The sequence below is a fragment of the Schistocerca piceifrons genome, chromosome 6, assembly GCF_021461385.2.
Source record: "Schistocerca piceifrons isolate TAMUIC-IGC-003096 chromosome 6, iqSchPice1.1, whole genome shotgun sequence".
Taxonomy (NCBI): Eukaryota; Metazoa; Arthropoda; class Insecta; order Orthoptera; family Acrididae; genus Schistocerca; species Schistocerca piceifrons.
The window spans coordinates 37,167,064-37,193,753 of NC_060143.1; positions in this window are offsets into that span (position 1 = coordinate 37,167,064).

Below are 26,690 nucleotides of genomic sequence, written 5' to 3' on the forward strand. Positions count from 1 at the left end.
GGAGTTAGGGGAATATCAGGGAGGTTTCAGACCATGGAGAAGCTGTGCAGAGCAGATAATTAGTTTAAAATTGATTATGGCATACTACAAGAAACGGAACAAACCTCTGGCAATAACATTTGTAGATTTTAAGAAGGCATATGACTGTCTCCACAGACCATCAGTATTAAAAATTTTAAGAAATCTAGGACTCCATCCAAAACTAATTAAAATAATACAACTCACTCTAACCAACACCAAATCAAAAGTGAAGTTTGGAGGAGAAATTTCGGAACCATTCCTCATAAAAACAGGCTTAAGCCAAGGTGACTGCCTATCACCATTACTTTTCAACTGTGCACTGGAATACATAATGAGAGAATGGTACAAGGACAATCCAAAGAGGATAAGAATTGGAAGTGCAAAAGATGATATTAGCTTAAACTGCTTGGGATTCGCTGATGATCTTGCTCTCCTAGCCAACACCGTTCAAGAAGCCAGGCAACAAGTGAAATCACTACAAGAAATAGCAGAGAAAGTAAGCCTTAGAATATCATTTGAAAAAACGGAGATTATGCTAACTGATCCACCACTTGCAAACAAAATTACAATAGGAGAACAGGAAATCAAAATTGTTGATAAATTTAAATATTTAGGCGAAATAATAACATACAATCTAAATGAGAAGCTATCATGGCAAAATAGAATAAAAAAACTGAACTATGCAAATTACATTACCAAAACTACATACAACAAAAAAAACCTATCTATAGATGCAAAATTAAGACACTATAAAACAGTTACACAACCAGAAATAACATATGCAGCTGAAACTATCTTCAAAACAACTAATACAGAAGAAATTGACAGAATACTAAAAATAGAAAGAAGAATAATTAGGACATGTATAAATAAACAGTATAAAATAAATGGACATTGGAGAATAGCATCAAATGAAACAGTATATAAGAAAATAGAGCCAGTCATGAGCACAATCAGGAAGAAACGCATCTCATTCTTTGGACATCTGATGAGAACTCCAGGAAACAGAATTAGTAAAAAAATAATACAAAAATTGTGGAATAGCAAGAGTGACATTAAATGGATCACAGAAATTAAGGAAGATATAAAATAACTTCAAATTACAGTAGATGACCTAAAAAACAAGACAGAGAAAACTAGAATACTGCAAGACCCGCAAACCAGACTACAAATGAAAATCAATAAAAGGAGTACAGGAAGAGTTGTCTCAGATGAAGAAAGAAAGAAAATATCTGAAAGAATGAAGAAATATTGGGCAGACAGAAGAGCAAAACACCTTTCATATAAGAATAGCCTCTAATAATTATATTTCCTAAATATATTAAGTTATTGTTGAACCAATTGTACCCATGTGTAACAACTTGTTTAGAACTTTGTATTTTTGACTACAGTGGTCCAATGAAGGCCATAAAATAAATAATAATATAATAAATACCGCATGCCCTATGCACACAATACGCCGCTGAAGCAACAAGTGTTACGCCTCAGAATTCCGCCCGTGTGTTAGAGGAAGACTGAGCAGTTTCGCACGCGTGTTATTTCTGCGACGTATTTCCTTGTTGGTCAGCCACGATTTGCCCACCCGTGTAACTATGACGATGATGATGATGATGTTTGGTTTGGAGGGCGCTCAACTGCGCGGTCATCAGCGCCCGTGCGACGTTCCAATTTTTACACATCCCAATTTTTCTTTTACACAATCCAATATAGCCACTGTCACGAATGATGATGATGATGATGATGATGATGATGATGAAATGATGACGACACCACAAACAGCCCGTCCCCGGGCAGAGAAAATCCCCAACCCGGCCGCGAATCGAACCCGGGACCCCGTGATCCAGAGAGAGCAACGCTAGCCCCTAGACCACGGCGACCATGACGAAATGTTGTTATGTTGAATGAGAATGTCCGTTAAATTGCGGACACGAGCATACATTCGAAGCGAACCGGAAGTGTGAAGATGCACTGTGGTACCAGAGAGACCGAAACTGATGTCACTTTTGTTTAACATGTCTTTCCATTAATGGACAGATATATGACAGAATTCCAAAGGAAGACAATCTGGGTGGAAAACCAGAATCTTCTGAAATAACAATAGGCATCTATCAGGACAACGTAGTTGAAGGCAGTGCGGTTTGCCCTTATCTGACCATAGTACGGCTTTCGAACGAAATGTTGTGGACTGGCAAGACAGCCAATCAACAGCGACTGGTAGCCGAAAGGCACGCGTTTAAGCTCACGCAGGCTAGCGTGAGGTCTGGAACAGGTAAAGGAAGTTATAGTAGCAAAGAACGTCCGTAGCTACGGGAATACTTAACTTTCATCCATAATTGATGAACATCGGTCTGATGGTACATGCATCAGAAGATAAATAGCAAATGATAATGGCGCCTTGCTAGGTCGAAGCAAATGTCGTAGCTGAAGGCTATGCTAAATATCGTCTCGGCAAATGAGAGCGTAATTTGTCAGTGAACCATCGCTAACAAAGTCGGCTGTACAACTGGGGCGAGTGCTAGGAAGTCTCTCTGACCTGCCGTGTGGCGGCGCTCGGTCTGCAATCACTGACAGTGGCGACACGCGGGTCCGACGTATACTACCGGACCGCGGCCGATTTAAAGGCTACCACCTAGCAAGCGTGGTGTCTGGCGGTGACACCACAGTTTTGATTCGACATTTTGTAATGAACAGCCGAGGTCTCGCATCCATCTGTAGAAAGATGGACTTATAGGATCTTGAAAATTCTGTTCCGCTTTGGTCGCAGGAAGTCTAGACAGCGTCTCTGTCGTGAAGGTATTGATAAAACCCTGAGTGATTGCGGGACAGCGCTTTGTGGATAATTCCGACCAATTAGAGTGAAGATGCTTGTTGCAACACATGTCAAAACATACATTCATCTTTTTAGTCGCCGGGCAAATAACGATTTAACTTTATTGTATCTTGACTCTTATTAAATGCAGAGACAAGATGAGAAGTTCTCTCCATAACAGACGAAGTAATTAATTTTCTTCTGTTACTCTCTTCTCTCTATAGTTCCATCTAGTATCATGGAAGTTATTCCCTGATCTCTTAACCAGGCTACTTTGCATACACCCCCATGGTGTGTTCGTCGCCGTTGCCTTCGGCTGGACCTGGCACAGGGCCCGAAGGACTCAGTCCCTCCAGAGGCCTTCCGCCGCCGCTTTTATTCTATCCTGGCCACGTATCAGGGCTCTGGTATTGTCTACACGGTTCGATGGTTGCTGGTCGTGTCGGGTATGCGCTCACTCTACGGGACCGTTCCGAACAACGTTCCTTGCAGGATGGCTGCAGCGTTTACACTGCTGAATTGGTCGCCATCTTTCGTGCCCTAGAGTATATCCGCTCCTGCTCAGGTGAGTCCTTCGTTATCTGTAGCGATTCCCTGAGCGGTTTACGAGCTCTCGACCAGTGTTTCCCTCGTTCTCGTCTGGTGATGGCTATCCACGAGTCTCTGCATACTCTTGCCTGTTGCGGCCGCTCTGTGGTCTTTGTGTGGACCCCCGGTCATGTCGGTATCCCGGGTAACGAACATGTTGACCGCCTGGCGAAAGAGGCCACCAGCAAGCCATCTCTGGACCTTGGCCTCCCAGAGACTGATTTGCGGGCAGTCTTCCGCCGCAAAATCTTGGCGCTATGGGACGATGAATGGCGCGAACTGACAATGTCCAATAAACTCCGTGCTGTCAAGGAGACGACGGCTGTGTGGCGGTCATCCATGCGAGCCAACCGCAGGGACTCCGTCGTCCTTTGTCGGCTCCGCATTGGCCACTCCCGGCTAACACACAGTTATTTACTGCGCCGGGAGGACCCTCCTCTATGTCGCTGTGGGGCAGCTTTGACAGTGGCCCACATTTTGCTGGCCTGCCCCCTTTTAGCTGTGGTCAGGCAGACATTTGCGCTGCCTGCTACGCTCCCTGCCCTTTTAACAGACGACTCCACTATGGCTGACTTAGTTTTACGTTTTATTCGGGCAGGGGGATTTTATCATTTACTCTGAGTGTTTATGTTTTATTTTATTGTTTTGTATTGATTCTGGCCTTTGGCCTATGGTTTTACACTGATTTTTTAATGTGTTTCTACGTGGTTGGCCTTTCCTTTTTTCTGTCTATGGTCGGCCAACCACCGTCACACTCTGTGTGGTTTTAGTTAGTTTTGTCTTGTCTTTGTCTCAGTATCTCTTGTTCTGTATCGTCTGTGATCTCTTCTGTTCCTTGTTTTTATTCTCTGTGGGTGTTCTTTGTCTTTGGAAAAAGGGACCGATGACCATGGCAGTCTGGTCCCTTTAATCCCCCAAACCAACCAAATCTTAACAGATGTCCGATCATTGTGTCCCTTCTTCTTGTCAGTGTTTTGCAGGGTGATTCAAAAAGAATACCACAACTTTAGGAATTTAAAACTCTGCAACGACAAAAGGCAGAGCTAAGCACTATCTGTCGGCGAATTAAGGGAGCTATAAAGTTTCATTTAGTTGTACATTTGTTCGCCATTTCAGCCAATAAAGTTTTTGGTCCCTTTTTCTTCGAAGGTGCTATTGTAACTGGACTACAGTATCTGGAGATGTTAGAGAATTGGCTGTTCCCTCAGCTCGAACAAGAAGCACAACAATTGATATTTCAGCAGGATGGAGCGCCACCACATTGGCACTTATCTGTCCGTAACGTCAACTACCCGAGGCGATGGATCGGCCGCCAGGCAGCCCGTGACAGAGCACTTCATCACTGGCCTCCAAGAAGCCCTGATCTTACCCCCTGCGATTTTTTCTTATGGGGGTATGTTAAGGATATGGTGTTTCGGCCAGCTCTCCCAGCCACCATTGATGATTTGAAACGAGAAATAACAGCAGCTATCCAAACTATTACGCCTGATATGCTACAGAGAGTGTGGAACGAGTTGGAGTATCGGGTTGATATTGCTCGTGTGTCTGGAGGGGGCCATATTGAACATCTCTGAACTTGTTTTTGAGTGAAAAAAAATCTTTTTAAATACTCTTTGTAATGATGTATAACAGAAGGTTATATTATGTTTCTTTCATTAAATACACATTTTTAAAGTTGTGGTATTCTTTTTGAATCACCATGTATTCCTTTCCTCTCCGATTCAGCAAAGAACCTTCTCATTCCTTACCTTGTCCACCTAATTTTCAACATTCGTCTGCAGCACCACATTTCAAACGCTCCGATTATCTTCTGTTGCGGTTTTCCCACATTCCGTGCTTCACTACCACACAATGCTGAGCTCTTGCTCAAATTAAGACCTATGTTTGAAACTAGTAGACTTTTCTTGGCCAGGAGTGCCCGTTTTGCCCGTGTTAGTCTGCTGTCTATGTCTCTCTATCATTAGATATTTTGCTGACTACGTGGCAGAATTCCTTGTCTTCGTCTACTTCGTGATCACCAGTCCTCATGTTGAGTCTCTTGCTGTTCTCATTTCTGTTACTGCTCATTGCTTTTTTTGTGTTAGCAGAAGAGCCAACACCGTGTTACGAGTGGAGGCCGAAATGCGCGCGTTTTAGCTCTCCCAGGCTGGCGTGAAGAGGGAAGAACTATACTGACGTGAGGTCTGGAACATGACAAGCAATGAGAATTCAGAAAGCGGACGTAATTGGTTTGATACTTAACTTTAATCCATTAATGATGAACGTTGCTCTTGACGGTACATGATTCACAATATTATCTGTTCAGAATACGTTCTTGAAGTAATTATAGTAACTGAATATGGCGCCTTGTTAGGTCGTAGCAAATGACGTAGCTGAAGGCTATGCTAACTATCGTCTCGGCAAATGAGAGCGTATGTAGACAGTGAACCATCGCTAGCAAAGTCGGCTGTACAACTGGGGCAAGTGCTGCTAATGAGTCTCTCTAGACTAGACCTGCCGTGTGGCGGCGCTCGGTCTGCAATCACTGATAGTGGCGACACGCGGGTCCGACGTATACTAACGGACCGCGGCCGATTTAAAGGCTACCACCTAGCAAGTGTGGCGTCTGGCGGTGACACCACAACTTTCGTCTTTCTTCGATTCACTCTCAATCCATATTCTGTACTCATTGGACCGTTCGTTCCATTCATCAGATCCTGTAATTCTTCTTCACTTTCAATGTCATCAGGGAATCTTATCACTGACACCCTTTCCCACTCGTGAACCTCTCCTTCAGTTCCGTCATTGCTTCTTCGATCTTTAGATTGAATAGTAGGAGCGAAAGATTACATCACTGCCTTACACCCTTTTTAATCCGAGCTCTTCGTTCTTGGTCTTCCAGTCTCTCCAGTCTCTTGGTTCTTGTACATGTTGTATATTACGTGTCTTTCCCTTCAACTTACCCACATATTTCTCAGAATTTCGAATACTTTGGCCATTTTACATTGTTGAACGCATTTTCCAGGTCGACAGATTTTATGACTGTGTCTTGATTTTTCTTCAGTCTTGCTACCAATGTCAACCGCAACGTCATAACTGCCTGTCTGGAGAGTTTACCGTTTCTAAAGCCAAACTGATCGTCATCTAACAGATTCCCAGTTTTCTTTTCCGTTCTTCCGTATATTATCCTTTCCAGGAACTTGGATGCGTGAGCTGTTAAGCTGATTATGCGATAACTCTCTCACTAGTCGGCTCTTGATGTCTTCGGAATGGCGCGGATGAGTTTTTCCGAAAGTCTGATGGTATATTTCTAGTCTCATACATTCTACACACTAACATGGATAGTAGTTTTGTTGTCACTTTCCCCCAATGATTTTGGATGGTTCAAATGGCTCTGAGCACTATGGGACTTAACTTCTGAGGTCATAAGTCCCCTAGAACTTAGAACTACTTAAACTTAACTAACCTAAGGACATCACACACACCCATGCCCGAGGCAGGATTCGAACCTGCGACCGTAACGGTCGCGAGGTTCCAGAATGTAGCGCCTAGAACCGCTAGGCCACTCCGACGGCAATGATTTTGGAAATTCTGATTGAATCTTATGTAACCCTTCCGCCTTATTCGATCTTAAGTCCTCCATAGATCTTTTAAATTGCGATTCTAATACTGTATTACCTCTCTCTTCTATGTCATGTTTCTTCTTCCTTCATATCATCTTCCACCTATCCACACCCTCCTCTCGATTTAACAATGGAATTCGCACTGCACTCTTAATCTTAGCGCTCTTGTTTTTCGCTACAAGGAAAGGTGTTTTGTCTTTATGCTGAGTCAGTCCTTTTGGCAACATTTCTTATTCGATTTCTTTTCATTTTTTATGTAGTCATTTACCCTTAGCTTTCCAGCTTTCCTCTTTATTTCATTCCTAAACGACTTGTGTTTCTATATTTCTGAATTTCCCTGGACATATTTATGTTTCCTTCTTTCGTCGATGGATTTCTTGTGTTACCCGCACTTCCTTCTACGTAAGAGTTTCTTTCCAACTGCTGTTACTGCCCTTTTTTGAGCTGTCCATTCCCCTTCACCCTTACTGACTACCGAGCTATTCCTTACCACAGTTTCTATAGCCTCAGAGAACTGAAAGCGTATCTCTTCGTTCCTTAGTACAATATCCCACGTCTTCATACATTAATCCTTCCTGACTAGTGCCTTAAACTTCGTTGTTGTTGTTGTGGTCTTCAGTCCTGAGACTGGTTTGATGCAGCTCTCCATGCTACCCCATCCTGTGCAAGCTTCTTCATCTCCCAGTACCTACTGCGACCTACATCCTTCTGAATCTGCTTAGTGTATTCATCTCTTGGTCTCCCTCTACGATTTTTACCCTCCACGCTGCCCTCCAATACTAAATTGGTGATCCCTTGATGCCTCAGAACATGTCCTACCAACCGATCCCTTCTTGTAGTCAAGTTGTGCCACAAACTTCTCTTCTCCCCAATCCTATTGAATACTTCCTCATTAGTTATGTGATCTACCCATCTAATCTTCAGCATTCTTCTGTAGCTTCTATTCTCTTCTTGTCCAAACTATTTATCGTCCATGTTTCACTTCCATACATGGCTACACTCCATACAAATACTTTCAGAAACGACTTCCTGACACTTAAATCTATACTCGATGTTAACAAATTTCTCTTCTTCAGAAATGCTTTCTTTGCCATTGCCAGTCTACATTTTATATCTTCTCTACTTCGCCCATCATCAGTTACTTTGCTCCCCAAATAGCAAAACTCCTTTACTGCTTTAAGTGTCTCTTTTCCTAATCTAATTCCCTCAGCATCACCCGACTTAATTCGACTACATTCCATTATCCTTGTTTTGCATTTGTTGATGTTCATCTTATATCCTCCATTCAAGACGCTATCCATTGCGTTCAACTGCTCTTCCAGGTCCTTTGCTGTCTCTGACAGAACCACAATGTCATCGGCGAACCTCAAAGTTTTTGTTTCTTCTCCATGGATTTTAATACCTACTCCGAATTTTTCTTTTGTTTCCTTCACTGCTTGCTCAATATAGAGATTGAATAACATCGGGAAGAGGCTACAACCCTGTCTCACTCCCTTCCCAACTTCTTCATTACTAAATTATGGTCTGGGTCTACATCTGCTCCTTCGTAAGCTTTACAATCCAATATCTGATTCAGGAAAAGAGTTCAGAGGCGGAACTCCAGCGCCAAACTTTTAGAGGTTGTTGAGGTACACCTGAGTGACTTGGCATAAGGGACTTAACAGTCTCCGACAACTCGTTACAGATGTATTGAATTTTGTTTGGTTTCTTGCTCTAGATAGCTTCGTATCTGCATTGCACTGAAAATATCTGCGTAACACTGCAAATGTCAACGATATGTTCCTGCGGCCTTGTTTCCATTCGCCCACGGAACCTACTGTTGACAAGAGTAATGCCCTCATTACCTAATCGCCCTAAAGTTTTCACTCATTGCTCGGTTCTGTCTAGTGTTATGTTTTCCGGCAGGGTTATCTGCTCGTTAACAGTGATACACTGGACTGCTATGGATGGGTGTACTGATGAGTTGGCCGATACGCAGCTTACGTATGGGTTCAGTGAGTGCAGCGGAAGACAGGCAGAATGGCGCTATACTGACCCGTTCCCGAACCGGCGGCAACCAGATCACGATACTTCTGCGTCTGAGGGTTGATGCATTACTCTATTTTGTGCGTTGTATTTTTTAGTTATTGCCTGTTACAGGCTTCTTCACTGCTGTGAAGGTGTACCCACAGAAACCAGGAAGACTGCGGTAATAAACCGACTAAATCATTATTCTCTTTAGTCAACTGCTACAGACCGTGGGTTGCATATACCAAAATACTTAGAAGGGGTCCCTGAACAACCTCTGAAAGTTTGTCGGTGGAGTTCGATAATGTGAAGTTCTGCAAGATGTTTAAAAATCCTCTTAAAAAAGGTATACACTAGGTGTGTGAGAAAAGTAATGAGACTGACAACTCTGCGAGCGATCTGGCAACGCTGTGTTGTTCTACTTGGGTAGACCGGTGTGTTCATCGCTTCCAGATGCCCAGTCCGAGTTTCAGCTCTGCACAGCCATCAAGCAGTTTTTGAGAGTGCCAACGTTATGCTATCAAGTTTTGTTTTAAATTTGGGGAATCCACCAGTACGACCTTTGAAAATTTGAAAAATGCCTATGGAGAACATTCCTTATTAAGAGTATAAGTTTTTCGCTGGCACAAATCACTTTTGGAAAGAAGACGAACATCGCTCAGGGAGACCTTCCACTTCAAAAACCGACGAAAACGTCGAACGTGTGCGTGCTCTTATGAGATGAGACCGAAGTTTAACAATAAGGATAATGGGTGACAAATGATTTCACCGTACATCAAATTTTGACCGAAGTTTTGTACATGCGGATATTTGTACCAAAATGGTACAACTAGGCAGAAGGACAGTCGAAGGACGCTTGCATTGATCTTGAGAGGATTGCCAATGACCACGAATGGTTCAGTCTTCTGATTATACGTAATGGATCCTGGATTTTTGAGTACGATCCTGAGACAAAGCGGCAAAGTGAGAACTGGCACATAGAGACATTTCATTAACTGAGAAAATCTCGAACGAGCAAAAATAGATTAGAAGAATGCTGATTTGATTTTTTGACAGTAGGGCTGCAGAGCATTAAGAATTAGTTCCTTCAGGACAAACTGTCAACCTCGTGTTTTACAAAGATGTTCTTAAAAGGTTCAGGAAAAGGACGAATTGGGTGAGACTGAATATTGAGGACACGTAGATGCTGCATTATGACAACGCCCTATGCCACACGGCCACTTCCAACATGGAATTTTTTATCTCAAAAGTCTTCCAAAGCCCCCTATTCACCTGCTCTGAGCCTTTGTAACTTTCTTCTTTTCCCGAAATTGAAAATTTTCTTAAAAGCGTTATCTTTTGGGATTTTGGAGAACATTCAAAACAATATGACCGATATGTTAAAGGCCCTACCAGTTGAAGCCTTTCAGCGCTGCTGCCAAGACTGGCAACAACGACTCCGTGTGTGTATAGATACCGAAGGGAACTACTTTCAAGGTTACAATATTTTTGTTTAAAAACAATGAAAACTTTGATAGATAAGAAGTCAGTCTCATTACTTTTCTCACACACCTCGTATTGTAGGAAAAGATGGCTTATATGCACGGTGGACCACAGCAGTCCTTTGTTTTACGTAGCGGAGTGGGAGTCAGCAGTGAACTTGACCAATGTGTAGTAACCATAAGTCAGCTTGAGGTTATGTTGTTTGTTATTATACGAGAAACAATGTATAGAATGTTAACTACAGAACAGCGTGTATTTTTTCCAAACATGGTGGAAACATGACCATAGTTACAGTGATGTTTATGATCTGTTTGTAGAACGTTTTACGAACAACCAAATCCATCTATACAAGGAATTCACAATTAAATTTAAAATCTGAAGTGACTGTGTCGATGGCTGAGCTTCCTCGCTTAGGTAAGCCGAAGTCTTTTACTATCGCAACTGACCTTAATGTTGTCGCGCAGTGTTTCGTGCAATCACCGACTAAATCTCGAAGCAAAGAGACCAAGCCTACCAAGGATTCAGAAAAAACTGAAACTGAGACGGTATAGTGCTACTTTACTTCAAGGCCTAAATGAAGATGATCCAGACAGGCATTTGGAATTCTGCAAGTTGTACACTATCCGACAAGAAGCCGATCTCAAGGGTTACAAAAGCATTCTTTGGAGCGACGAGGCAGTTTTAAGGCCAATGTCAGATTTAGTAGAAAAAAGTGTGTCTACTGGGATTCAACGAATCTCCATGTGGAGATAGAGCCATATTCTCCTGGCGTGAATGTGTGGGCAGGGATTTTCAGCAGTGGACTAATCGGGCCTATTTTTTAATGCTGCAGCAAATAACCTTGGCATCCTTCAAGAAGTGTTGTCAGAACTTAAAAATAGTCTGCTTTTGAACATCTGCGACCTGTTACGGAATTGTTAAAATGTCACCAAGGTGGAGCACCCTCGCATTATGGAGCTATTGGGAGAGACTTTTTCAATGAAAATTTTGGTGAGTGCATTGGTAGACTGGGTATTATTGAATAGCCTACACGATCCCCTGATGTCACACACATCGATTTTCTGTCTATGGTATACAAAAAAGATGTTGAGCATTTCAATGAACATATACAATCACAACTGGAAAACCTATAGTCCTGCAAGATGTGTGACAAATACTGTAAATTAGAGTTAAAGTGCAATGTTTGCATAGAACAGCGTGCAAACCACCTTGAACATCTTTTGTAGGCCATTGAACTGTACATGTATTTCTATGTTGATAATAAATTTGTACTTCCATTTGCTTAGTGTTATTCCACCAAACACATTTTTAACAACTGATTCATGGCCTACCCTGAACAATATGTACAAGGGAGAACAATAAGAGTTGAAAACCAAGAGAGAAGTGCTTGGATTAAAGACAGCGAATGAATCATTCTGCTCTCCTCTTCATTCTACACATAGAAAGACCAACGAAGTAAATGAAAATAAAGCTTTATTGGGGGGATTAAAATTCCAAGTGAAAGGATGTCAATGTTAAGATTCGCTGATAACATTATTATACTCAAAGAAAGTGATAAAGGCTACGTACAGGTTAATGAGCACATGATATGGATTGTGTGTAAACAAAAGAAGAAAGTAATGAGAATCATCCGAAACTGCGTTATCGGCAAACGTAACAACAAAGTCAGAGACTAAATTTCTTTTACTATACGTCTATGGTCACAAATCTTTTGTCATCAGACTACCGGTTTCGGTCTTTAATGGCCAGATCTGTTTTATAAAAACATGTCCTAATATAATGGCGCCATAGTGGCATCGTGAAATTGTGAACACAAAATCATTACCATCTGACGATGCCACTATGGCTCCCGTACATTAGGACATGTTTTTATAAAACAGACCTGAAGATGGTCATTATAGACCGAAACCGGTAATCTGATGACAAAAAAATTAGCGATCATAGACGTATAGTAAAGGAAATATATTCCATATTAGGGTCACCAGTTCTAAGCAAAGAAGGGACAGCAGAAAGGTGGAAGGAGTATATAGAGGGTGTATACAAGGGCGATGTACTTGAGGACATTATAGAAATGGAAGAGGATGTAGATGAAGATGAAATGGGAGATATGATACTACGTGAAGAGTTTGACAGAGCACTGAAAGACATGAGTCGAAACAAGGCCCCGGGAGTAGACAACATTCCATTAGAACTACTGACAGCCTTGGGAGAGCCAGTCCTGACGAAACTCTACCATCTGGTGAGCAAAATGTATGAGAGAGGCGAAATTCCCTCAGACTTCAAGAAGAATATAATAATTCCAATCCCAAAGAAAGCAGGTGTTGACAGATGTGAAAATTACCGAACTATCAGTTTAATAAGTCACGGCTGCAAAATACTAACGCGGATTCTTTACAGACGAATGGAAAAACTAGTAGAAGCCGACCTCGGGGAAGATCAGTTTGGATTCCGTAGAAATGTTGGAACACGTGAGGCAATACTGACCCTCCGACTTATCTTAGAAGAAAGATTAAGGAAAGGCAAACTTACGTTTCTAGAATTTGTAGACTTAGAGAAAGCTTTTGACAATGTTGACTGGAATACTCTCTTTCAAATTCTGAAGGTGGCAGGGGTAAAATACAGGGATCGAAAGGCTATTTACAATTTGTACAGAAACCAGATGGCAGTTATAAGAGTCGAGGGAAACGAAAGGGAAGCAGTGGTTGGGAAGGGGGTGAGACAGGGTTGTAGCCTCTCCCAGATGTTATTCAATGTGTATATTGAGCAAGTAGTGAAGGAAACAAAAGAAAAATTCGGAGTAGGTATTAAAGTCCATGGAGAAGAAATAAAAACTTTGAGGTTCGCCGATGACATTGTAATTCTGTCAGAGACAGCAAAGGACTTGGAAGAGCAGTTGAATGGAATGGATAGTGTCTTGAAAGGAGGGTATAAGATGAACATCAACAAAAGCAAAACGAGGATAATGGAATGTAGTCGAATTAAATCGGGTGATGCTGAGGGAATTAGATTAGGAAATGAGACACTCAAAGTAGTAAATGAGTTTTGCTATTCGGGGAGCAAAATAACTGATGATGGTCGGAGTAGAGAGGATATAAAATGTAGACTGGCAATGGCAAGGAAAGCGTTTCTGAAGAAGAGAAATTTGTTGACATCGAGTATAGATTTAAGTGTCAGGAAGTCATTCCTGAAAGTATTTGTATGGAGTGTAGCCATGTATGGAAGTGTAACATGGACGATAAATAGTTTGGACAAGAAGAGAATAGAAGCTTTCGAAATGTAGTGCTACAGAAGAATGCTGAAGATTAGATGGGTAGATCACATAACTAATGAGGAAGTATTGAATGGGATTGGGGAGAAGAGAAGTTTGTGGCACAACTTGACTAGAAGAAGGGATCGGTTGGTAGAACATGTGTTGACGCATCAATGGATCACCAATTTAGTATTGGAAGGCAGCGTGGAGGGTAAAAATCGTAGAGGGAGACCAAGAGATGAATACACTAAACAGATTCAGAAGGATGTAGGTTGCAGTAGGTACTGGGAGATGAAGCAGTTGAACAGGATAGAGTAGCATGGAGAGCTGCATCAAACCAGTCTCAGGACTGAAGACCACACACACACATTAGGGTCACTGTTCAGTTCGCGACCATGTCGCAGCTTGTGTAAAATAAGAGACAATTTAGTAGATATGCTGGAGGAATTTTGCTAAGAATTGTGTTAACATATGGAAGATGAGGCAAAGAGGGCATAAGATGCAGACTAACATACGCAAGGAGGGTGTTCGTCACTGAAAGGTTTGCTAATATCAAATATAAGCCTCAATTTGAGAAAGAAATTTCTGAGATTGTACATCTGGATTATAGCACTGTACGGAAGTTAGCCATTGGCAGATGAAAAGCGGGTAGTAGGAGGCTCGAAGTGTTTGAAGTTGGAATAATGACGGGCCACATCAAACCAGCAAGAGACTGGTAATTTTTAAAAAATCTGGTTACAATCTGCCATATGATTGCTATGTGTGTATGCGCACGCGCACTTATGTGCGTATGTGTGTTAGAGAGAGAGATTCAGTCACAAAAACAGATACAGAGAGAAAATCCGTGACCAGCAAGAATTTGAATAAAATCATTTTGACTGTTGATGACGCACTTATGAAACACTAAAAATAATTGCCAATGACGGTTCATGTTTTAATAACGATGCGGACTAACGCTCAAAATAATTTTCCTCCGAATGTTTTCATACCGATTGTATGCATGACTATTGGTCACGAGTCTTGTGTTTGGGCATCATATGCTCGTGGTCGGATCGCTCGATGGCTTGTGCTCATGGACGTCAAGGAAGTTTTAATTTGCATGAAAATGCTATGGAGAAGAAGCTGCCATTAGGGTGCATTTTAATAACATTCTGATGTCTTGACCACACTTTTTATTACTTCCAAAATCGCCTTACGCTTTCGCCATTTCGTTATTTTCAAAGACTACAGAATACAACACAAAACTGATATCAAAAGATATGAAAATATGTTACATTTCACCATTGATTAGAGACATAGTACAATGAGTAGAATATGGATTTCTAGCTTACCAGTGTTATGTCAATCATAAAATTGTTCATTAGATACAATCGCGAGATAAGCGTAAACTGCTGTCAAAGGACATATTGGAAACCAACTGGACTAAGCCTTTGGGAAGCGATGGATACGTGATATATTCTGCATTTATTTCTCCACAGATTCGTCGTTGCATCGTATAAAACAACTTCTTCAGCAACCAGTTCATGGAGATCACTTTACAATGTTTTACGATAAAGTACTTCCTTACAAAATAACTCTGGCGCTTGACTACATAGGTCAACAGTCTGTAAACCAACAGGCTTTGACAACGTACCGCGTATAAATTATTAGGATCAGTAAAAGTTCATAAATACCGTTTAATAATAATTTAGAAAGTCTAGAAATACCGACTGATCCATGCAGTATTTACTTATGATCAACAAGTAGCGTTCATGCATTGCTATTTCCGCCAGGGGGTGCAAATGCAAGTATAAAGCAAATTCGAACAATTTGAGAAGAGGCAATCCCGGAAACCCACACAACAGTTCCGGCAGTAGTATATGGTAACCATCCCAGATTGCCTCAAGTCTTCTTAACCCCCAAACATCAGCTTAAGTAAAAAAACCATCCAAAGTATAATCATGTAGAAATCAGTGCAATATTGCTGCTAATGGTAGATTGGAAGATGTGCTACCTTACATAACTTGCTCGCTTTCACTTATGTTACACAGAACCACAGAAGATCTTATGTATGTTATTTTAAGTGTGTTAATTCTAAACCTAGTCCCTTCCCACTCATACAAATCTGCATAATTTTTAATTTTTATTCGTTTTTCAGTTCTCTTATGTACAATTACAGATTATGGTTTGTTATACAGTTATACCTATTTCTGTAAGAGTTATCTTTGATGCCTCGAAAAAAATTATCACATGTAAAGTGATTTCCATTAATAGTTTATTGATGAAATTGTTTTATACGATGTAACGTCGAAAATGTAGTTGTAAACAAAAGAAAAAAAAAGAAAAAAAAACGCAGCTTGTATCACAAATCCAGCACCGTCTAGCGGCTTAGTTCACTTGGTTTCCGATTTGCCCTTCGACAGCAGTATCCACTTGTTTCTTGATTGAGAATGTTGACGAAATAGAATGTATCTAACGAACAACTTTATATGATTGACATAACGTTGGTAAGTTAGAAATCCATATTCTAATTACACTACGTCTCTAATCAATGGTGAGACGTAACATACTTTCGTATCTTTTGATACCAGTTTTGTGGTGTATTTTGGTCCTTGAACATGGCGAAATGTCGAAACGCGCAGGCGATTTTGGAAATAATATAAAGTATGGTCAAGACATCAGAAAGTTATTAAAATATATCGTATTTAATAATGTTTTTGTTCCTTTGTCAATTTTCCGTGAAATCACGATGCGTTCTTTGCAGCTACCGCTAAAAAATAACAAAATAGCCGATATTGGTTAATAGTACATAATAAACAGTAATTATTAATGGAGGGCGGAAATTGTTGTCATTTTACAAGTTTTGTCGACTGCGGTGCCTGCCTGAAGAAAAATAAGAGAGATATTTGATTAGTGGTTGTATATTAAAGACGTTTTGCTCCTTATAGCGTCTTAGAGTATCTTCTACTGAAGGCTGGCTGAATGGTTAACTTCCGGAGAGATCAGCAAGAATCGACAATAAATCATGGGTCCAACTTGCTAAATGTACACCTACATCTATACTCTGCAAACCAGAATTGGGAGTGTAGCAGAGTGTAATCCACACTGTAAAATTTTCTAGGGCTTTTTCCGATTTCGTTTGTGTACGGCTGCGGTGAAAATGAGTGCTTAAATGTCTATGTGAGCTGTAGTTAGTCTAATTTTGTCGTATCCCTACAAATAATAATTTCTATGTAATGACTGGTTCCAACTATAACTCGTTGATATTGTACTCATACTACATTTTTTTGTTTTGTGAAGAGGACAGCTTTACATTTCTGAGCATTGAAAGTAAGTTGAACTTGTTGCACTCTTCTGAAATCTCGTCAAGACCTAAATATTTGTACACCTATTTTCAGATTGCTTCTGTATAGACAATGGCACCATTCACAAAAAGGCTGATGTCAGCATTAATATTGTAGCTAGGTAGTCAGTATACAACATGAGCAACAAGGGAGCCAACAGACGTCCCTGTGCTAGCTTAAATTACTTCTACATCAGTCGATGACCCGCTATCCAAGGTAACAAGCTGCATCTTTCCTCCCAAGAAATCCTCAATCAGTGATAAATTCCATTTGTTACGCCGTGCGATAGTACCTACGTTAATAAGTGTTGGTATGGTACTAAGAAAAAAGCTTCTCGGAAGTAAAGGAAAATGTATGCGCCTGACTGCCTTGATCTATGCCTTTCAGAATGTCACGTTAGCTTCACATGACGTTTACGGAATCCATAGCTGGTTGGTAAGGATGATGTAATTCTTCGAGATACCTCATTCAAAAATGGTTCAAATGGCTCTGAGCACTATGGGACTTAACATCTATGGTCATCAGTCCCCTAGAACTTAGAACTACTTAAACCTAACTAACCTAAGGACAGCACACAACACCCAGCCATCACGAGGCAGAGAAAATCTCTGACCCCGCCGGGAATCGAATCCGGGAACCCGGGCGTGGGAAGCGAGAACGCTACCGCACGACCACGAGATGCGGGCGAGATACCTAATTATGTTTGAGCACAGAGTATGTTCTAAGATGCTGCAACAGATGTTTGTCAAAGATGGTAGTTCTGTGAATTACTTCTACTAATGTTCTTGTAGACGGGTGTGACCCGTGCCTTCTCTCGACTACTGGGTTCAGTTATTGTTCAGGGGATCTATATAGAATATTATTAACTACGGTATAACGAAAGGAAAAGTGTGCTGTTGTTTGCGGTGACTACGTTATTTATTTTTCTCTGGTTATAAACTGATATTTTTGTGGCGTCTATTCGACATGCAGCACTTCTAGCATTGCGTACCTACACGACTGCGGGAAACGTTCAGCGACCGAGCTCCGTGTAGAAATTGGTTCGGCGAAGCGGCTTACAGCGAAGCTGTTGGATTCCTGGAATCCTCAGCTTGACCTGGCTAACTACAGAATTTCGAGGCGTGCGGACCCCCGCAGAGCGGAAGCCAGCGGGCAGAACCACTCTCGCAGAAACTGTCAGAGGCTGATAACTGTCTTCCCTGTTGTATCTTCGCTGAGTAATACGTACTGTAACATACAGTGGGAGGACAAAATAGGGAAACATTGCCATGCCCAATATGGTGTAGGGAAACAGTTGGCATTCAAAACAGCTTCCAGTCGTCTCGGAATGGATAAATGCAGGTCTTGTATGGTTTTCATTGCAATCTTATACCGTTCATCCTGTAAAATGGTGTCAATTTTAGGTAATAGTGATGGAGGTGATAACGATCACGCAATCTTCTCTCGAAAGCAGACCACAAAGGATGAACAATATCGATATCTCATGAGTGTAGTGAGCAGAGGAGATGTGACAATTTCTCCTCGCGCTCACAAAACCACTCTTGGGCTGTAGGAGCTGTGTGAACAGGAGCCCTGTCTTCTTGGAACACAGCGTCACCGATGGGGAACATTGCGCCATGAGGTGGACGCGATCAGCCAAAATGGTCACGTAATCCTTCAATGACAGTAACGAATTCTTGCAGGGTAACCATGGGGACAAGGGGATAACACGATACGTCTGCCTATATCATCACCGAACGCCTGTCTTGCTTCACTCTTAGGATATAAACTCGGCCAGAAGCTAAAAGCAGTGCCACTCATCTAAGTGACTTTCTTCCACTGTTCCGTAGTCCATGTTTTGTACACTGGAGCGCCAGATAAACTAGTACACGTATGCGTATTCAAATACAGAGATATGTGAACAGGCTGAATACAGCGCTGCGGTCGGAAAGGCCTGCGTAAAACAACAAGTATCTGGTGCAGTTGTCAGATCTGTTACTGCTGCTACAATGGCAGGTTATCGAGATTTTAAGTGAATTTGAACGTGGTGCTACAGTCGGTGCAAGAGCGATGGGTCACAGCATCTCCGAGGTACCGAAGAAGTGGTGATTTTTCCGTACGACCATTTCATGTGTGAATATCAGGAATTCGGTAAAACGTCAAACCTCGGACATCGCTGCGGCCGAGAAAAGATCCTGCAAGAACGAGACCAACGACGACTAAAGAGAATCGTTCGGTGTGACAGAAGCACAGTCCTTCCGCAAACTGCTGCAGATTTCAGTGCTGGGCCATCAACAAGTGTCAGTGTGCGAACCATTCAACGAAACGTCATCGACATGGGCCTGCGGAGCTGAAGGCCCAGTCGTGTACTCTTGATGACTAGACGACACAAAGCTTTATGCCTCACCTGGGCTCCTCAGTACCGACATTGGACTATAGATAATTAGAAACATGTTGCCTGGTCGGACGAGTCTCGTTACAAATTGAATCGAGCAGATGGACGTGTACGGGTATCTAGACAACCACATGAATCCATGGACCCTGCATGTCAGCAGTAGACTGTTAAAACTTGTGGAGGCTCTGTAATGGTGTGGGGCGTGTGCAGTTGGATTGATATGGGACCCCTGATACGTCTGAATTTGACTCTGACAGGTGAGACGTACGTAAGTATCCTGTCTGATCACCTGCATCCATTCATGTCCATTGTGCATTCCGACGGATTTGAGCAATTCCAGCAGGACAATGCGACACCCCACACGCCCAGAATTGCTGCAGAGTGTCTCCATGAACGCTCTTCTGAGTTTAAACACTTCCGCTGGGCACCAAACTCTCCAAACATGAACATTGTTGAGCATATTTGGTATGCTTAGCAACGTGCTGTTCAGAAGATATCTCCACCGCCGTCCTATTCTTACGGGTTTATGGACAGCCCTGCAGGACTAATGGTATCAGTTGCCTCCAGCACTACTTCAGACATTAGTCGAGTCCATGCCACGCCGTGCTGCGGCACTTTTGTGAACTCGCGGGAGCCTTACACGATATTAGGTAGATATACCAGTTTGACTCTTCAGTGTACAGTCACATGAAGGAACATGGAGTAGTGACGGACACAAACAGTTTCTGTTATTTCCTACTATTTTTACTGTTGTCAGAAATGAAATGTGTTTCGCGCAGCGTTTGTAAATATTTTTAGTTCTATATAAATAAAACCTGTGCAATATATTAAAGATATTTGGAGGATACTATTACCTCTTCAGTTACAGAATTATACGGTGATTAAAATTCTGTATATTTTTGAAGCTAACTACATAACTTGTCGACAGTTAAAACAGACATTGTCGGTTGTGCACCATCTTCTACTTTGCAAAAATGGAAATGGAAATGTCGTGTGGCTAGGGCCTCCCGTCGGATAGACCGTTCGCCTGGTGCAGGTCTTTCGATTTGACGCCACTTCGGCGACCTGCGCGTCGATGGGAATGAAATGATGATGATTAGGACAACACAACACCCAGTCCCTGAGCGGAGAAAATCTCCGAACCAGCCGGGAATCGAATTCGGGCCCTTAGGATTGACAGTCTGTCACGCTGACCACTCAGCTACCGGGGACGGACTTTTACCTTGAGGAGGAAGGACTTCTAACGTGGAACACGTGATATTTTCAAATTATCTGAGAGTTTTTAATGTCTTAATAATTTTCCCTGCTTTAAAAATTGACATTTGCGTTATTTTCCAATAGCTTGTATTTCACAATGTTTTTAAACTGTTTTTAACTTTGTAATGATTCACCTTAATTTGATTTCGCTTACTGATCGCTAATATGCAGTAGCTTAATAATATAACACATAGACTATTAAATACGGAACTGACAACATTTCGTTGACTGAAACACTTTTATATTCAAATAGAATATTTGTTACTACGTACATGACCATGTTGTACTTTGCAACAGTGTTTCACATTTGGAAAAACCTTTCTACTCCGCATAATTGTTGAAGTTTGAGAAAGAAGCCACAGCACCAAGAAGTGAATGCTATCATTTCAAAATGGCATGAGAAAACATATCTCCTACGCACGGATATTCAAATGACTTGCATTTCGGGACAAACGCACAAAGAAGGTCGGTGTAAAGCCATCCCCATTATGCAAATAAAGAAAGGTAACACAGCAGGTTTCTCATTCAGAAAATGCATTTGGATGTTTGTTGTGAGAAAACTGTATTATGCCCCGTGTAATTAGGAAATACGTCTAAAAACATGTCAGAATTCGGCAGCAGCAGAATTGTGGCCTACCGAAACTGCGGTTTATCGTTCCGCGGCTTTGATCGTTATCCCATAACCGTCGCGCGGATGTGAAATCGATGGTTACAGACAGGCCGTACGCAAAGCAATGCGTGATCTCAACGGACCCGCTCAACTGTTTGTTGCTCAAGAGGACAAACATAATGTATAGTTCACTTTGACGCACAAAACTGTGAATGCCACATCACTTATGGTACTGGGCATGTGTTGATCAACACAACTCTCCACATGGAAAGTGCTACGACATCCGGAGCTGTACACACTGTGTATTGTGCCAAAACAATGCGGTATACGTTACGGACAAACTTGTCGCCTCGTTAAGGAACTGTTTGTTGTTGGTATTGTGGTCTCCAGTCCAGAGGCTGGTTTGATGCAAGTCTCCAAGCTACTCTATCCTATGCAAGCCTGTACATCTCTGAATAACTACTGCAACCCACATCCTTCAAATGGTTCAAATGGCTCTGAGCACTATGGGACTTAACTTCTAAGGTCATCAGTCCCCTAGAACTTAGAACTACTTAAACCTAACTAACCTAAGGACATCACACACATCCATGCCCGAGGCAGGATTCGAACCTGCGACCGCAGCGGTCGCGCGGTTCCAGACCGTAGCGCTTAGAACCGCTCGGCCACCGTGACCGGCCCTACATCCTTCTTAATCCGCTTAGTGTAATCGTCTCTTGGTCTCCATCTATGATTTTTACCCTCCATACTTCCCTCCAATACTAAACTGGTGATCCCTTGACGCCCCAGAATGTGTCCTGCCAACCGATACTTTCTTCTGGCCAGGTTGTGCCACAATTTCCTCTTCTCCCCAATTCTGTTCAGTACCTCCTCATTAGTTACGTGATCTACCCATCTAATCTTCAGCATTCTTCTGTAGCACAACATTTCGAAAGTTTCTATTTTCCTCTTGTCTACACTGTTTATCGTCCATGTTTCACTTCTATGCATGGCTACACTTTCAGAAAAGACCTAGCGACACTTGACTCTATACTCGATGTTAACAAATTTCTCTTCTTCAGAAACGTTTTCCTCGCCATCACCAGCTACAAATTATATCCTCTCTACTTCACAATCATCAGTTATTTTGCTCCTCAAATAGCAAAGCTCATTTACTGCTTGAAGTGTCTCATTACCTCATCTAATTCCCTCAGCATCACCTGATTTAATTCGACTACATTCCATTATACTCGTTTTGTTTTTGTTAATATTTATCTTATATCCTCCTTTCGAGACACTGTCCATTCCATTCAGCTGCTCTTCCACGTCCTTTGCTATCTCTGACAGAATTGCAATGTCGTCGCCAAACCTCAAAGTTTTTATTTCTTCTCCATGGATTTTAAATCCCACTCCAAATTTTTCTTTTGTTTTCTTTACTGCTTGCTCGATATACAGATAGAATGACATCGGGGATAGGCTACAATCCTCTCTCATTTCTTTCTCAATCCCTGCTTCCTTTTCATGCCCCACGATTCTTATAACTGCCATCTGGTTCCTGTAGTAAATGTAAACAGCCTTTCGCTCCCTGTATTTTACCCCTGCCACCTTCAGAATTTGAAAGAGAGTATTCCAATCAACATTGTCAAAACTTTTTCTAAGTCTAAAAATGCTAGAAACGTAGGTTTGCCTTTCCGTAATCTTTCTTCTAAGATAAGTCTTAGGGTCAGTATTGCCTCACGTGTTCCAACATTTCTACGGAATCCAAACTGATCTTCCCCGAGGTCGGCTTCTATCAGTTTTTCCATTCGTCTGTAAAGAATTCCCGTTAGTATTTTGCAGCTGTGACTTATTAAACTGATAGTTCGGTAATCTTCACATCTGTCAACACCTGCTTTCATTGGGATTGGAATTATTATATTCTTCTTGAAGTCTGAGGGAATTTCGCCTGTTCCATACATCTTGCTCACCAGATGGTAGAGTTTTGTCAGGACTGGCTCTCCCAAGGCCATCAGTAGTTCCAATGGAATGTTGTCTACTCCGGGGGCCTAGTTTCAAATCAGGTCTTTCAGTGCTCTGTCAAACTCCTCACGTAGTATCATATCTCCCATTTTTTCTTCATCTACATCCTCTTCCAATTCCATACTATTGTCTTCAAGTACATCGCCCTTGTATAGACCCTCTATATACTCCTTCCACCTTCCTGCTTTCCCATCTTTGATTAGAACTGGGTTTCCATCAAGGCACTTGATATTCATGCAAGTGGTTCTCCTTTCTCCAAAGGTCTCTCTAATTTTCCTGTAGGCAGTATCTATCTTACCCCTAGTGAGATAAGCCTCTACATCCTTACATTTGTCCTCTAGCCATCCCTGCTTAGCCATTTTGCACTTCCTGTCGATCTCATTTTTGAGAGGCTTGTATTCGTTTATGCCTACTTCATTTACTGCATTTTTGTATTTTCTCCTTTCATCAATTAAATTCGGTATCTCTTCTGTTACCCGAGGATTTCTATGAGCCCTCGTCTTTTTACCTAATTGATCTTCTGCTGCCTTCACTATTTCATCTCTCAAAGCCACCCATTCTTCTACTACTGTATTTCTTTCCCCCATTTTTGTGAATCGTTCCCTAATGCTCTCTCTGAAACTCTTTATAACCTCTGGTTTAGTCAATTTATCCAGGTCCCATCTCCTCAAATTCCCACTTTTTGTATTTTCTTCAGTTTTAATCTAGAGTTCATAGCCAATAGATTGTGGTCGGAGCCACATCTGCCCCTGGAAATGTCTTACAATTTAAAACTTGGTTCCTGAATCTCTGCCTTACCATCATAAAATATATTTGAAACCTTCCAGTGTTTCCAGGCCTCTTCCACGTTTACAACCTTCTTTCATGATTCTTAAACCAAGTGTTAGCTACGAATAAGTTACGCTCTGTGCAGAATTGCACCAGGCGGCTTCCTCTTTCATTCCTCACCCCAGTCCATATTCTCTTCCTTTTCCTACAATCGAATTCCTGTCATCCCATGACTATTAAATTTTTGACTCCCTTATCTATCTGAATAATTTCTCTTGTTGCATCATGCATTTCTTCAATCTCTTCGTCATCTGTGGAGACAGTTGGCATATAAAATTGTAATACTGTGGTAGGCGTGGGATTTGTGTATATCTTGGCTACAATAATGTATTCACTATGCTGTTCGTAGTAGCTTTTCCCCATTCCTATCTTTTTTTAAATTATCAAACCTACTTCTGCATTGCCTTATTTGATTTTGTATTTACCCTGTATTCACTGACCATAAGTCTTGTTCCTCGTGCCACCGAACTTCACTAATTCCCACTATATCTAACTTTTTTAAATTTTCTGACCTACCTGCCCGATTAAGGGATCTGACATTCCACGCTCCGATCCGTAGAACGCCAGTTTTCTTTCTCCTGATAACGATGTCCTCCTGAGTAGTCCCCCCCGGAGATTCGATCGTGGGGCTGTTTTGCCTCCGGAATATTTTTACCCAAGAGGACGCCATCATCATTTAACAATACGGTAAAGCTGCATTCCTTCGGGAAAAATTACGGCTGTAGTTTACCCTGACTTTCAGCCGTTCGCAGTACCTGCACATCAAGGCCGTTTTGGTTAGTGTTACGAGGCCATATCAGTCAATGATCCAGACTGTTGCCCCTGCAACTACTGAAAAGGCTGCTGCCCCTCCTCAGGAAGCGCACGTTTGTCTGGCCTCCCAACAGATACCCCTCCGTTGTGTTTGCACCTACGGTACGGCTATCTGTATCGCTGAGGCACGCAAGCCTCCCCACCAACGGCAAGGTCCGTGGTTCATGGGCGCGGGTTAAGGAACTACCGAAAAAAAATCGCAGCACCAAAAATAAGTAATGCAGAGTGATGCGGGAAAACATTTCTCTAGGTAACATTGGAAAATTACCGTCAAACATCCTTGCCTAGGGACGCCAGATGAAAGTTGATGTCGTCAAGCCCTGAATGAAAATTGCGCAACGGATAACTGGGGAGGGGAGCTTGAGAGCGCTACCTAGAGAGCGTGTCCTTTCTGTACGATACTAGGCAAGGGGCTGGAGGGCTCACACGCTGATGTGTGGGTCCCTGCATTCTCTATCTTTTATTTTAAATGAATTCCTTTAACTTGACTCCTTTGCGATTTTTAGGGTATATTAAAGATTGATGACAATTGATTACCTATTTATTTTAAAGATTATCACTCGACTATACAGCGATTGCAGCAATTGTTCCAGTTTACAGATATTAAGATTTTACAACTTACACCTCTGGTATATTATATACTAATCTGCACGCAAATTTCTACCAGCGAGACGGAATTGCGTTGGCCAAATGTATACCACCAAAGTCTCCCAATATTTTACATGGGACATCCACTATGTGAGGAGGATAACGGGCAAACTGGGGACCAGATACATTAACACAGGGGGTCAAATTTCCGAAATGAAACGAGAACATTAATTTCCTTACACAATCCGAAGCTGGAAATTAAAGAATTAGTGCAAATATTCAAATACCTCTCTTCCACGCGTGAACATCGAGACAGACGCACTGAGGGCACGTCTGCTCACTTACCCGTCTTCTGTAACACTCCTAGAATATGGCGGGCACCCGGAGGTCTTCCTGGGCCCCGGTGGAGGGGGTGGTCGAACCACTTGGCCGTGACCAACCTCTCCACCCCAAATCTTGTGACACTGGAAAGTCTTTGACTTTTACCTGCCTGTGCTGTCTCTCTGATCCCGTACCCAGGAGTAAGGTTGGCACTACTATACTACAGAACTACTTCCCAACTAAGATTTTGCCACGCTTTATGGAAAGGTGTGAGGAGGATTAGGAATGTTCATGTGCAGATTCACATCCACGTACAAGAAATGCATAATGCACGACACATATAAATACGTATTATGAAGCCTGACTCATTTCTTTCCACCCGTCCACATGGGTTCTGTTGCACCCGCGGCCGGCCGCGTCGTACAATAAAAATGGCGGCGGAGCCGCATCCGTTTGTATTTCCCGGTGCGAGCGAGCAGCGAAACCTGCTGCTTACAGAGCGGAAACTACTGTACCGTTTCAACATATTTAAGTAATTAATATTGCATGATCACAGCATGAGATAAACCATTGCAAATGTGAAATGATGGTACATTAATAACCACTTTAACCGTCAGAATGTTGAATGCAAGCTTGCAAACGTACATGAATTGTAAAACTTCCTGGCAGATTAAAACTGTGTGCCCGACCGAGACTCGAACTCGGGACCTTCGCCTTTCGCGGGCAAGTGCTCTACCATCTGAGCTACCGAAGCACGACTCACGCCCGGTACTCACAGCTTTACTTCTGCCAGTTTCTCGTCTCCTACCTTCCAAACTT